Here is a 14048-nt window from a genome sequence, read left to right on the forward strand (position 1 = left end):
CTGCCAAAACCAGAGTTTCCATCCTGTGATGCCACCTTGCCTGGTGAATCAACACATTGAGCCGACATTCAAGAGCAGGTGCTCGTAACTGCAAGCGCTGATTTTCAGTCCAGCTGTTTCTAACGTGAGTGTATAGGGAGATCCAGGGAAATGAGAAGCAGGATTTTCTTTATTTAAAAACATTTAGTGATTCTCCCGAGCAACCATGGGTGGGCCAATGTTGATTGATATGTTCTCATTTCAGCCACACTGTCCTTATGGTCAATAGGAGTAGAGATTATATCTTTTACCTCTTTTGGACCCTCCACTTCATTTATTGTAAAGCTGAGCACTGAGTAGGTAGTTTATAAATTCTTATTGACACGGCGCAGACATGATGGCCAAGGAAATCCGCTAATGCTGTACCCTGCAACTGGCAGTCCCTACGCTTGGAGACCCGTGAGAGGACCCCTCCTACCACCAGGTATGTGGCGAGGATCTTTCTGGGAAGAGTGAACAGATTTATAGGGGCCTGAGAATGGCAAACTCTTTAGAATTTCAGACTTTGGACTCAAATCATCCATCTATTAAGCCAGCGTCCTGTGTCCCTGGCACAGTATGTCTGCTTCGATCCACAATCAGCCCATGAACACTTAGTGAGTGTCTGCTATGTGCCAGCCCCTGGTTGGTAAAGTGGATCCGAAGATGAACCAGGGGCAGTCCCTGCCCTCAGGTAATCCAAATCTGCTGAAATTGTGATACAAAAGCTGTGACAATCTAATAATTGCCTTACAGAGCGTGGATTTGCCCAAAGGGCTTCCCGGTTGCAAAGGGGAACAGAGGAAAGTTTCCAAAGAGAGAAAACTTTTGAATTGGGCTTTGAAGCACAAGACCAAACCCATGCATACTTGAAGGAAGAGCACCGGAGGCAGAGGGAATGGCGTGCGAAAGCACAGAGGCCTGAGGCGCAAGGTACATACAGAGGAAGACACATCCCCCATGGGCTGGAGCCGCTGAGGAGGCGGGAGTAGGGGGCCTGGCTTCAGTACAGAGTACATGGCAGGATGCGGGCTGTAGAATAGACTGGGGTGGCGCAGAAGGCGGGGGGATGGGGAGAGAGGCGCCCTCCTCTCCCGGCCCTTCCTTTCATGTCGTTGCCCTGCAGCCCAAGTGGCTGGGTCTCTCCCGCCATGATGTGAGTCACGGCCTGTCTTCTCCGACCAGGCCTGAGAGCGACCTGATGGAGGTGAGCCCATTCCTAACGCATTCCTCTGGACCAAGTGTCAACAATTACTAACAGATGAGGCCAGGCCCGCTGCGTCATCAGCTGCCAGAGGTGCCATCAACTCCCTGACCTTGCCTGCAGACAGATTCCTGCCTCAGGAAACAGGACAGCACCCTCAGCCGGGGGGGGGGGGGGGGGGGGGGACAGCACCCTCAGCGGGGAGGGGGGGGGGACACACAAAGAGGAAAAATAGAAGAAAAAAACTGCAAGAGACTTCCCAGACAGGGAGCGGCTGTGCAAAGCCCAAGGTTTTCCTCAAACGTTCCAGAACAGCTATGAAAAAAACAGGCTTAGTTACCTCTCCTGCCCCCTCAGCAGGAGCCTCGGCAGGAATGTGAGGAAAAAGCAAAAAGGCCGAAGGAGAGCTCGCCCAGAGCTCGTAGCTCACTGAAGCTTTTTCCTCTTCTCGGGGAAACCGGAAATGCGTGGGGAACACGAGACTAGCCTGACGGTGAGGAACAGAAGGAGGAAGAGAGGGCTCGCTCCTGCTGGGAGCGTCTGCCGCGCCGCCTGCTGCCCTGTCCCTGCTCCCCCCAGAGCCCGGGTACAGAGGGGGCCGCCCGCAACAGGGAAGGCGGCTGGAGGGTGGGCGCCCTGACGGCGCTCTCGGCGCTGCGCCTGGGGCAAGGTTTCCTTTCGTCAGCTGGGCGTGTCTGGCAGCCGCAAACAGGCCAGGCGCCTGGGAGCTTCCCGTGGTGCTCGGTTGCCATGGAGCATGAAGACAGAGCAGGTGGCTGGAGGTGGCTCCCCAGCAAAGACTGACATTCTTGTGCCCAAAGATTTTGCATCTGGGCAGCCAGCCCATTAGGGGACCTGAGAGACCTCTTGTCTCATTGAAAGAAACAGGAAAGGTTGACATAATCATTGCATTACATCCTCACACCCCTGGGATGCTGTCTACTTGGCCAACACGGTGAACTGCCTACCATTCGCTTCAAGTTCAACCACCACTCAAGCTTTGTGACTTAAGACCACAAAACTTGGAGACGTTCCTCCTGGGAAAAGGACACCGTGGCTTTGGTGTGGTGAGTGTGGGCACGTGGGGAGCACGTGGGAAGGGGCCGATGGCTTCTTCAGTTCATTGGGTACTCAGAGGCTGTCAAGTGTTTCTTCCTCAGTAGACCTCACTTGCTGAGCATGAGCGCTGCTTCTGCTGCTGGTCTGTTCGAGACATCAGAGCGGCCTGGCTGCCTCTGGTGGGGGGTTACTTTGGCCTTTTGTGGAGAGCATGTTGAGAGCAGAGACCAGCATTCCTCATCCGGAGTCTTTCTTACCCAGGAGACTGGCACCCCGTCTGTTTGCACAACACAGTTTTAGACTCCGAGTCACCCTACGTTCTCTTCTTGGTATCACTTTGCATTAAACTCAGCAGCGTTCTAGTACCTTGGCTTCTCCTTTCAGGAAGCAGAGAGGCCTGGGCAGATGAAAGGGTTGCATATATTAGATGCCCACTCACCTGGGACAGCCAGGTTTTGGTAACAGGGTTTTATCACCTCCAGCCCTACAAAACTCGCACCAGGCTGCCCTAGGCAAAATGGTGAAACATGTCCAGTTCATCCAGGACTTTTTTCCCATCTCTCCTTATGTCAACACTAGCCAGCATATCCTTCCATTCCCACCAGACAGAGCTTCATACGATAAGTGTGTGTTGACGTTTATTTGACCAAGCAGTGTGTGCCAGGCTCTGGGCTAGGCCCTGGAGGCGTGGCAGTGAACAAAACAGACAAGCCTCCTCCCTCATGGAGGGGTTGAAAGCTGCCATGATATTTGCTATATACATTTTTCTTTATACTTTGTACAGACACAAGGACAAAATGAACATCAGTCAAGTGTCCTCTTAAATAGAAAAATAAGTTACAAAGGGGAAACTGGCAATGGAAGCCTGGGCCGTGGGGAGGGAGTGGGCAGGGGCTTCTCAGAGCATCTGGTTGGTCTCTGAGCCTTAGTGGTCACTGCCACGTGCCCCCTCTCCCCCAGTCTGCCGGCCACAGCTTTCTTCGCTGCCGCCTGCCTTCGATGTCATTGGTCGGCTCTGTCATTTCTAATCAGGGTGGGATTAGGTCAAAGGTGAGAACCAATCCCTGCTCTATTTAAAACTGAATGATAGATATATACACTACTATGTATAAAATAGATAACTAATGAGACCCTACTGTAGAGCACAGGGAACTCTACTCAGTGCTCTGTGGTGACCTACATGGGAAGGAAATCCAAAAAAGAGGGGATATATGTATACGTACAGCTGATTCACTTCACTGTACAGCAGAAACTAATGCAACATTGTAAAGAAACTATACTCCAATAAAAATTAATTAAAAAAATAAATTTTAAAAAAATTGAATGATAGAGGGCTGGCAGAGGGGCTGGCAGTAGCCACTTACAATTATCTAAACACCAACGACTTATTCTTCCGACTCCAGACTTACATTCATAATGTTCTCTTTATGGGAACTACTCCATAGTGATACCTGATGAAGTTTGATCTTTTCAAGGCCCTCCTCCAATCCCTAATTTTCCCCAAATGAGTTAACCCTCCCCCAAGTATGAGTTAATCTTCCCCCAGGCCCACACGACATGTTTCTAGTCCTTCTTAATAACAATTCACACACTGGGTCTGCACTGCAACTGTTTCTCTGTGTGTCTTTTTCTTCCCATTGAACTGGGAACTCCTGGGGTAACAGGCAGGTGTTGTCACCTCTGTATAGCTTATAGTACATGGCACGTGACAGAAGCGCTTCACAAATGGACCACTCTTTGCAGACAGACCTGCATTCAAATTCTGACTCTGACTCTTACTAACAAGGTGAACTCAGGCTAGTTGATTAACCACCCTGAGCCTCAGTTTCCTCAACTGCAAAATGGAGATAACAATTACCTCAAAGGAGTCTAAAGACAGTACCAGGAATGTGGTGGCTATGCTGTACCGTCTGACCCGTGTTATAATGATGATGGTGGATAAAGGTGTAACATCCTCAACTTCTGTGTGTGAGCAATATAATGAAACTGACGCCACCAGAAAACAACTATTCCATAAGAATTTCCAGAGTCTTTCTCACACCTGCCATGCTAGAGATGCTTTAGTTGGTGACTGGAATTTCTCTAATAGAAAAGAAGGTTGGCAGTGCTGCAGGAATAGACAGATGAATCATCATGTTTGGAGATGTCTTCAATGAAAGAAAAAGAAGAGCAGCTGAAAAGATACATAAAAGAACTTCATTGTGTCCTTTTATCAACCAAGCAAAAAGGAATATAATAAAATCTACCCCCCTGCAAAAAAGATAATTTTTTGATCATCAGTATTTCTGTGGAATCTTCTGTTTGTTAACATTCCAACTTAGACCAAATCTAGAGCCATCTTAATGGAAATCCCCCCCACTTTTTTTTGCCAATTTATTTGCTCCCTGGAGCTCATGCCCACAGAGAGAGATTCTACTACATCGGAGTAATTGAAGCATATTTTGGAAGCGTGGACCTTTCTGATAACATCCTGTAAAAGCTGTGCCTCTACGCGGAATGCAAGCTGGGAAGAAAGCTGGGTAACAGCAGTAACAGTTGAAAACCAGGACCATTTCTTTGAGATGTGGCCTCTAAGGTAAATTACACTGTATTTCTTCTCCCCACTCAACTTTTGAACACAGGCAAAATTGATTTAAAATAAAGATGGCACTTAAACTGAAAAGAGGTCATGAGAGGGCAGGGAGACAGAGTGAGAAGGAAGGGCCATCATTGATTCTTAGGGATCTCAGTGAGGGAGAATGGTGGTGACACTAGGATATTTTAACAGAAAAACCACTGGACTCCGAATCCAAAGATCCAGATGTGAGTTCTGGTTCCTTCACTTAGAGAGCTGAGAGAACTTCAGATATTGACTCATCTCTCAGGACCTCTGTTCCTCATCTCTAAAATGGAGATAAAAGTACATCACCGACCTCACAGGGATGCGGGGGAACTGAGTGAGATAGGAAACAAAAGCACCTTGTAAATGCAACAGCCCCATTCATTTTTTTAAAAATTTACTTATTTATTTTTGGCTGTGTTGGGTCTTCGTTGCTGCACGCGCTTTCTCTAGATGAGGCGAGCGGGGGCTACTCTTTGTTGCGGTGCGCGGGCTTCTCATTATGGTGGCTTCTCTTGTTGGGGAGCATGGGCTCTAGGCGCGTTGGCTTCAGTAGTTGTGGCACGTGGGCTCAGTAGTTGTGGCTCACGGACTCTAGAGTGCAGGCTCAGTAGTTGTGGTGCACGGGCTTAGTTGCTCCGCGGCATGTGGGACCTTCCCCGACGAGGGATTGAACCCGTGTCCCCTGCTTTGGCAGGCGGATTCTTAATCACTGCGCCACCAGTGACGTCCCAGCCCCATTCATTTTAAAGCAATTGTTGTAAACCCAATTGATTTTGTAAAGTGTGTAATAAGAGGAGCAAAATAGATCAAAATACTAACAATGGTTACTATTTCATAATGTTGTGTTTGGGGCAACAATTTTGTTTGTATTTATACTTCTGTTTGTACCTCATTATCTTGCCAACCTTTCCACAATGAGCATGCATTACATTTGCAATCAAGAAAGTTACATTAACCGGTTAATATATGTGTGGCTTAGAGATACACACCATGTAGTGAAAGTATAAAGGAATGTGGGAGAATGTTACACACTGACTTCAGGATAAGGTTACCATTGGGATAAGAAAGGAGATGGGATGGAGAAGAATGCGTGAAGGCTCCAACTGTATTGGTAAAGATCAAATTCTTAAGTAGGGACTCCCCTGGTGGTCCAGAGGTAAAGAATACGCCTTCCAATGCAGGGGATGAGGGTTCAATCCCTGGTCGGGGAACTAAGATCCCATGTGCCACGGGGCAACTAAGCCCGCATGCCACAACTATTGAGCTTACATGCCTCAACTAGAGAGCCTGTGTGCCGCAAACTACAGAGCCCACTCGCTCTGGAGCCCGTACGCCACAACTAGAGAGAGAAAACTGGCATGCCACAACTACAGAGAAGCCCGAGCAGACCGCGGGCCGTAATGAAAAAGATCTCGTGTGCCGCAAGTAAGACCTGACGCAGCCAAAAAATATAAGGAAAATAAATAAATTAAATAAATAAAATTTTTTTTAAAAAGCCATTAGAGTTTAAAAAAAATTCTTGACTAGAGTCCTGGGTACGCAAGTATTTTTTTAATGATTTATGTATTGTATGTGTTTTAAATATTTCATTAGAATTTTTAAAACAAAGTATCAGTGCTGGGTACAAAGCATTATGTGCAAGGATGCTTATTAATTTGCAACAATCAAAATATTTTAAACTGTCCAACAATAGAAAATTGGTTAAATAAATTTTGGCACAGTAAAAAAAAAAAGGAAGATAATATTGTTAATATTATTATGATTGTCCTATGAACCTTAAGTTACCTCGTTTCACTGAGCTAGCCGCTGCCTTTACCATTGAGAGTGGAAGATGACAGAAAATTGGCACCTAATTGAAAATTTGATTCCTCCCACTTCATTTTCTCCAGTACTTTATTAAGCCCATTATCGGTCTAAATGTATCCACTTAGGTGAGTATTCCTGAGGATTTAGAAATGTTCAGTCAGTATTGTGCATCATCCCACACATATAAGAATATTTAATACTTAAACAAGGAGATATGAAGAAGGAAAAATTTGAAAGGCCCAAGCGAGGCCACCTACTATCAGGACCTACAAAAGTTAGCCTTTAGTTAGCATACTTGCCTCTTTACTTTCCAGGTGAGAAGGCTTGATTTAGGTTGACTTTTTGTCTCCTTCCTCTTATCAAGTTGTTAAACTAAGGGAACATTTTCTCACTTATTTCATTAGCCTGTACGACAGATATTAAATAGTAATGGACCTTGCCAAGGATTTGACATTTCTGTCCACCTGCTTCTGCACATTCTATCCAAGAATTCTAAGAAATGTAGCTTTCAAATCAGTGATTAAAGACAACTGGCTTTCTGCTCTGTTCTCGGGTGATTACACTGTGATCTTGCAGCTTAAGGTAAGTTTTTTCCATTTTTATAAATCAAAAATAACATTATTTTATAAATGTGTACATTGCTGATGCAGATACAGCTGCCAGCCATTAGGTGTCACAATGGCGAATTACAGTCTCATTTCAGAGGATCACCAGGATAGGTCTTCATGCAGAAAGGTGAGCTGGATTTGTCCTCACCCCCTCAAGACCCCTGCTTCTGCCCTGTTCGCTTCAACAGCTTAGTGATCTCTCTCAAACTTTCAGGAAGGGACCCAGCAGAGTTCTGTGGGAATATGAACACACAGACTGCTTCACCCAGGAGTATTTATTGTCCCTCTTACCTGAGGCTGACATTTTTACCCTAGGATTTTTTTTTCCCACTCATCAGTGAAAACCCCTTAGTATATTCTCTCAATTCTTTCCTTTCTTCCCCCTGTTGCTAGTATTTCCTTGGCTTACTTCCACCCTATGACCTCTGGTTTCACGAGAGAACCAGATGCAGATGTGGGAACACTCCCTAAGTTTTCCCGCAGAACCTCTGCAGAGCTGCTGTGGTGAAGCCATTTGTGCTGATGCTATTGATACACTTTCTCTGTGGTGCAGAGAGGGGGCAAAGGGAGGAACAGGGTCTTGACCTTGAGAAATGATTCAGAAACTGTGTAAGGGACCACAGAAATAAAAAGCATAAACAAAAAATGAAAAATGTGACCAGGAAAATATTCTGTGAGAAATAAAATAAATTAAAATAAGATCTAATCAACTCCATTATACATGCTTTCCTTCTGTACTATGCGTGTATGTCAGGGAAACTGCTGGGACCATCTGTTAAATGTTTATTTCCATTATTACTTCTGAGGTGCCAAAAATCCTGTAATGGGAAGAAAGAAGAAAATAGCCTTTAAGACTGTTGGAAAATGATCAAGAAAAGAAAAAGCCAGAAGCCAAGTTCAGGCTTAAGTTCTGTCTTCCTTTTTATACCAGAAAGTTCTAGAACACACAAGTCCACCTTTTCAGGGAATTACTACCTAGGCATATTGTTGATGCCACTTCTTTATGGCTGGGAAGGGGACACTTGGGAGGAAGACATCATGTCATTTGTAAATACTTCTTTGAAAGGACAGAGGAAGTCAAGCAAAGACAGGAAACAAAGCTTCTACTTTCCTTGTTAGCTCTTCTGGAAAAAAGGTTTGAGAAGAAGGATGAAGCCGTCAGCCAAAATAAGATACAAGAGCTTGTCTGTACAATTTGATTATTCATGCTTTCCTTGCCCACAATTAGTCTGGATAATCAAATACTGAGTGACCCAGAAAGACTAAAAGACAATGAGGCACTTTCAGGTGGCCTCACATGCTCCTGAGGTTTAATCCTGCTCACTAGCATCCAAGAAGAGCTTCATCATGGAAAAACTGAACACGAAAAGATTTGGCATCCCTGAACAAAACTTGAAAATTTGTGTTCACATTGGATTAACTTTATAAGAGGAAAAATTGGGTTTTTCTATTCCCTGAACTATAAGAATTTGGATAGATAAAAACTTAAACTGCCAGCAGCTTCAGAGTTAATAACCCTGAATCTTGTTGCCAAAAACTAATTTTAGTTGGCGGAAAGCAAAGTGAGAGTCTACTGATTTGGCTGAAACTTGCAAATGACAAATTGTCATTTTTTCTCCACCTAAATAAAATAGCTTCTACTGAAACATTGTGAATTTCTAGGATATTGAAACTAACATATATGACTTACTTTAAAGACCTTTGGGCACTTCAGTAAATAAATGTTTTGGCTGGAATACAACACAGCAGTTTGGTAAAAAAGAAGTCAATCTGTTTAAGGAAAGGTATAGTGAGATTTCAGTATTTTACGGAACAAAATTATTTTAGGCTTAGCCTTTGGAAGGGTCATGTTTTTGGAGAAAGCAAAGGATTGTGGTGCTTCACATGTACTATCTCATGTTGTTCTCACAACCTAACCAGGCAGGTATTTTTATCCATATGTTCTAGATAAGCAGCCGAGGCACAGGAAGATTTAGTAACTTTCCCAGGGTCTTAAAGCTGGTTTTGGAACCAGTGCCTGGATACAGGTGATCCAGCTTCAGAACTGCCTCTATAAAGCATACGGGAAAAGTTTTTCACCTCTGGGATATTATAAAGATGGTAAGATGCAAGAAAACCTTTAAAGTATGGAATTAGAGCTTACCACCCACACAAGAAAATGGAGGTGATAGTTCTAATGATTGACATAATGCTCTCATCAAAAGTCCATGATACATACACACGCTACCACATGTAAACTAGTCGGCTGGTGGGAAGCAGCAGCATAGCACAGGGAGGTGGGCTCGGTGCTTTGTGACCACCTAGAGGGGTGGGATAAGGAGGATGGGAGGGAGGCTCAAGAGGGAGGGGATATGGGGACGTGTGTATGCATATGGCTGATTCACTTTGTTGTGCAACAGGAACTAACACGGTATTGTGAAGCAATTATACTCCAATAAAGATCTATTAAAAAAAAAAAAGCCCATGATACTATTGATCGTGAATTCCTCTTTTGTGTCAGTGAGATTAATTCTGGACTTGATACAATGTATCTAAGTTTTAAATAGATCATTTTGGCTTTGCAAAGATATGGCTTCTAGTATCATTCTGATTGTACCACCAGGAGATTTCTCATTTCCCCTGTGAAGAAAACAGGCAGATTGAATCATAATAATTAATAAACCGCCCTCCATAGCATTGGTTAAGCACTGCTCCACATCCTCTTGCAGTTTTTTTTTTTTTAATCCTTTTACTCTTGATAAAAAAGGATGCTGAGAAGATGAGCAAGGCTTTAATCAGTGCTAAATCAAACCAAAGACTGACTTAAACAATTTCTGGAAATAATGTCCAGGTCATTCCACATCACTGACATTATGAGAAACAGATACCATTCATGAACTACTGAAAGAAAAAAAAAACATAGTTTGAAACAAAAGTGTGCATTTAAGATCATATTGTCCCATTCTATTCCAGTGTCAAAAACTGGCATTCATTTCAGAAATCAACCTAATAGGATTGCAGGGATTTTTCTTGAATACATTAAATCATTCTCAGAAAAGAAAACTACTACTAAAAAAAAAAAAAAAAATCAATGTGCTTCTCAGTTCTCTCAAAATTTAAGGCAGTATTCGTAATGGCACCCTAAGAATATCTTTTTTTTTTTTTTTTTTTTTTTGCCACACCATGCGGCTTGTGGAATCTTCATTCCCCGACAAGGGGTTGAACCCAGGCCCATGGCAGTGAAAGCGCGGAGTCCTAATCTCTGGACCATCAGGGAAGTCCCTGTTTTTCAACGTCCTTTTTTTTTTTTTTACGGCACCCTAAGAATAATATGATGTATTCCTTAAAAATCTTCTCACATACATCAATTTACCAGATCCCCATAGCAAGTATATACCAATTTTAAGATTAAGAGATTAAGATTAAGAAACAGATTAAAAAATAGAGGCCTGTACAGATGAGAAAGGTACTCACTGATACTGTAATAAGAGTATCTTTTAAATGTAAACCTAAGTTCCTTAAGAGTTAAACAAATGTCTAATGCCTAATTCACTTACTATTAAAAGTGGAGATCACAATCTGTGACAGGCAGCACTATAACATGGGGAAGTGGGGACACAGCACCGTTCCATGTCTATTTAAAGTGTAAATTTCATGGGCATCCTTCAGACAGCTATCAGATTTCTATCATCTTTCCTGATAACCAAAAAAGTAAAACAGCTCCTTTTAAAGGGAAACCGTTTCCTGTGACACCTTACCCTAGAAAACAAACCAAAAAATTGTGAGTAGATATTGAACAACAGTGGTACCCACAGGGAGTTCCCTGGCGGTCCAGTGGTTAAGACTCCGCGCTTTCACTGCAGGGGGCACAGGTTGATCCCTGGTTGGGGAACTAAGATCCCACATGCTGAGAGGTGCAGCCAAAAAAAAAAAATAAATAGAGATTAAAAAAAAAAAAAAGTACCCACAAATAATCTGAAATATCCTGTAATACTCTGTACCTTAGAAAGTGACTGCAAGTCAAAATGTTCCATTACATAAAGAAGGCTGCCCAACAAGCTTAAAATTCAATAATTTATTGTGTTATCTGTTTTATTGTCAGTTATCAGAATGAAGTATACCAAGAAGTCAATTAACTAAGACTTTATCCTTTAGACAATAATACACTGGTACTTTGGCTGATATCAAAGAATTTGAACTTGTAAAGAATTTTATAATAATTCTTTTTAATGATACATATTTATAAGAAAGAAAACCAGGATTTTAGCAAGTTAACTACAGAAGAGCATATAAATGCTAAAGCTAAAATGAACAGGAATGCTGGTTGCTCAGGGAATAATTTAAATGAAGTGAATTCTGATTCGCAACTTGAAAATGTTGACAAATAGATGGGCAGGATTTAGGAAGCATTTTTAGTAGAACATGATAAGGAAAGACAGGAGGAAAGAAGAGCAAGACAGGTTTGGGTGTGTGTTAGGGGAGAAACAGAGATGCATTTGTTTGGAGGTGAAAGTTCTCCAAATCCCCACATGCTTTCATCAGTAAGGGAGTCACTTTACTTTCTCTTCTTTGAAGAGGGTTTGGAGACTATTTATTTCAAGATGTGATGGAAAATTAGAGTGAAAATCAAGTGTCTAGTGAGTTAGGCATGCAAAACCATCACCATTTCCTCTCCATTCTGTTCATCACCAAGTCTGCTCATCCTACTATATTCTTGATCTCTGTGAATGGTAAAACCATCCATCTAGTTTACAAACTTGAATCTTTCTCCATGCCCTTCTCATTTAATCTGTCATCAAATCCTATAAAGCGACGTCCTAAGTATTTCTTGAAAATACTCCTTCTGGTTCCACTACTGCAGCTTATACTCTGGCCTCTTAATGGATCTCAGGTCTGTGAGTCTAATCCCCCCACCCCACCCAGTTGCTAGCATGATCTTTCTAAAATAAACAGTTAATTATGGTATTCTACTTAAAATTCCTCAGTGATATCTCATAGCTTTCAGAAACGTGTAAACTCGTGGATCCTGCCTGATTTTCTAGCTTCATCTTCACAACCGCATACATACATGTTTTGTTCCAGGCAAGCTGAGTGATGCATCCCTACTCGCCGCCATGTCCTTCCCTCTGCTCGCCAATTCACCTGCACACTGTCACTTGCCTTTTAAACTTTGACTCCCACGTGATCATCTCTTCTAGAATGCCTTCTTTAATCCCTCAGTCTGATATCTATGACTCTCTTTTTGGCTCCCATCCATAGCCCCAGGTCTAAAACATGATCATGGCCTGAAGCAGACTAGGCAAGGGCCAGCCAGGCAGTTGTCCAGGGCACCAGTCTTCAAAAAGATTTACACGTGGTTAGGAACATTGCAGAGAGAGAATATAGTGTTTATCAATACCACTGGTGCTTAGAAGGACTACTTCAACAAGGTTCTAGGAATAAGAAGGTGAGAAGACCCAAGAATATGCTTGACTAACAATAAAGGATTTCTAAACTGCCTTTCAAAGAGGGGGAGTTTGGTTAGTTTCCATGTTTTTGTTTTGCTAGTAAGGTATGCAAGTTAGGAGTCCAAGCTGAGCTGCTTAGGACAGCACAGGAGAGGGAACCTCTGCCAATAGGTGTCCTTCTCTGTCCTTCCCTGCACTGTGCTTGTGGTGGGGGGGTCTGTGCAAAAACTGTGGTCTCTCCCCAAAAGGAAAGTGGAACAAATGCTTAAAGAACATCAGTTTGAAGGGGAACCAAATATCTTAACTAGCTTTCTCAGGGTACACCATGTTTCTGGCTGGTTCTGGTCATAATATATATCATATGATCTTGTAATAAGTTGAATTACTTGCCTAAGTTCTCCATAAGCTTCCCAAGGACTGAGACTATGATTTTTTGTTTTGTTACAAATCTGAAAAAGGTACATGTTCACTCAAAGTGTGTGATCTGGAGGGATGATGCTACAAAGATCAAGAGTTAGCAGTGTATATTTAGCACTGTCCAGAGAAGAACGACCTTGAGTCAAACAGGTAAGAATATTCTGTTCACTCAAGAGGTATTCTATATTGTGGGATAACTACAGTTAATTGTGAGTGAAACATCCCTGAAAACTATCCTTCTCTCTTTGGTTTGACTTCATATTTACCAAATAAACTACTATTTCCAGGGTATCTTCTTAAAAGGGATGGAGAGTCTTAGGTGGAGAAGACCAAATATGTGGTCACTGGAAAGATATATCAACCATTATAAATCAATAAATGTACATTTTAGTTTATGTTAATTCTTCTATAAGTGTGATTAGCGGAAGATAAAAATCTCTAAATCTGATCAACTTTGTGTACCTGAACAAAATTTAATTTCTGGACTTCTCACTCTGGTGACTGCATCAAGGCACTATGTCCCTTTCTGAGGTCTTGGGAAAATCAAATAATTTATGTGTAATCATTTTCAATGTTATAAAGCTCCTACATGTATTTTTTTCCTCTTTGATAAGAATGACCTGCATATTTCAAAGGATATTTTAGCTTTGATTGTTTTCTCCTTAAAATTTCATTTCATTTCGGTATGACTTTTGGCCAGTAGAAATTTTATGCTCTTGACCCAATTTAAACTAATATTTTCCTTCTTTCTTTTGCCAGTAAAATATTATTATACTCAACTTTTCTCAAGAGAAAGACGTTCTGTTTCTTCATAGTAGGCTACAACACTGAAGGGAAAATGGGGTACCTTTTGACTTGACTCTTTTTCTGGAAAGTATGCAGAATACTGTGAATAAGTAAGCTTTTCA

The 14048-nt window shown here is 42.4% G+C and overlaps 1 long non-coding RNA gene across 1 annotated transcript; it reads left to right on the plus strand.

The window, feature by feature from the left end:
• Positions 1-7208: 7208 nt before the first annotated feature.
• On the plus strand, positions 7209-14025 carry LOC133082240 (uncharacterized). The gene is made up of 3 exons (XR_009698929.1): positions 7209-7271; positions 13182-13290; positions 13900-14025. It is a non-coding gene; the product is annotated as an uncharacterized LOC133082240 (long non-coding RNA).
• The last annotated feature ends 23 nt before the right edge of the window (positions 14026-14048 follow it).

Source organism: Eubalaena glacialis, chromosome 2, assembly GCF_028564815.1.
Source record: "Eubalaena glacialis isolate mEubGla1 chromosome 2, mEubGla1.1.hap2.+ XY, whole genome shotgun sequence".
Taxonomy (NCBI): domain Eukaryota; kingdom Metazoa; phylum Chordata; class Mammalia; order Artiodactyla; family Balaenidae; genus Eubalaena; species Eubalaena glacialis.